Source organism: Schistocerca piceifrons, chromosome 8, assembly GCF_021461385.2.
Source record: "Schistocerca piceifrons isolate TAMUIC-IGC-003096 chromosome 8, iqSchPice1.1, whole genome shotgun sequence".
Lineage (NCBI taxonomy): Eukaryota > Metazoa > Arthropoda > Insecta > Orthoptera > Acrididae > Schistocerca > Schistocerca piceifrons.
This window is the reverse complement of record NC_060145.1, coordinates 296,075,128-296,076,242: the sequence shown is the minus strand read 5'-3', so window position 1 is coordinate 296,076,242 and position 1,115 is coordinate 296,075,128. Positions and strand designations below refer to the sequence as shown.

General features: G+C 46.4%; 1 pseudogene; it reads right to left on the bottom strand.

The window, feature by feature from the left end:
• Window positions 1-751: 751 nt before the first annotated feature.
• LOC124712938 lies at window positions 752-869 on the bottom strand (annotated as a pseudogene).
• Between the last annotated feature and the right edge of the window lie 246 nt (window positions 870-1,115).

Below are 1,115 nucleotides of genomic sequence, written 5' to 3'. Positions count from 1 at the left end.
TAAGCAGTGTGAGAGTTCAATGTTTTGTTTTGTCGTTTGCAGTTTAAAATGAGTGCAAAATATCTGAAGCGCCGTGAGGCAGTGCTCCTTGTAAATAATCCTTGTAAATAATACTTTGATATGGAGCTGCTGCTAAAATTCATAGAAAGTCAAAGACATTCGTTACGAAGTTGGTCGAACGATATTTAGAGAGCCGCGCGGGATTAGCCGAGCGGCCTAGGCGCTGCAGTCATGGACTGTGCGGCTGGTCCCGGCGGAGATTCGAGTCCTCCCTCGGGCATGGGTGTGTGTGTTTGTCCTTAGGATAATTTAGGTTAAGTTGTGTGTAAGCTTAGGGACTGATGACCTTAGCAGTTAAGTCCCACAGGATTTCACACAGATTTGAACGTTTTTGATATTTAGAGGTTGGAAACGTAGTTGATTTACCGGAGAGAGGGTTAAAGTGCCAAGCTATAATTGATAATGGCGGCGATTGGATTAACTATTATGTAATTGTGCAATTAGTAATAACACTTATTTTCATGTAGACATATATCTATAATTAAAAAAAGCACTCCATCTTCAGGCCACGAGTGGCCTACTGGGACCATCCGACCGCCGTGTCATCATCAGTGGAGGATGCGGATAGGAGGGGCGTGGGGTCAGCACACCGCTCTCCCGGTCGTTATGATGGTATTCTTGACCGAAGCCGCTACTATTCGGTCGAGTAGATCCTCAATTGGCGTCACGAGGCTGAATGCACCCCGAAAAATGGCAACAGCGCATGGCGGCCTGGACGGTCACCCATCCAAGTGCTGACCACGCCCGACAGCGCTTAACTTCGGTGATCTCACGGGAACCGGTGTAACCACTGCGGCAAGGCCGTTGCCCATATATTTATATTAGTATATTTTATTTCATACAGTAAATGGAGCATCCTTTTTTGTGGGACTGACTGTATGTGAATCAGGACTGCGGGTCACCAAAGGTTTCTCATGCCTGGTATAGACTATAGAGCATTTTCGACTGTTGCTCTTGAAAACACCATCTCGAGATCTTTTACCCTTGGAAACATCTGGACATGGGTTGATGCGAAGCTAATGCGCCCCACTATTGATGAGTTCTCGCACAGAGAC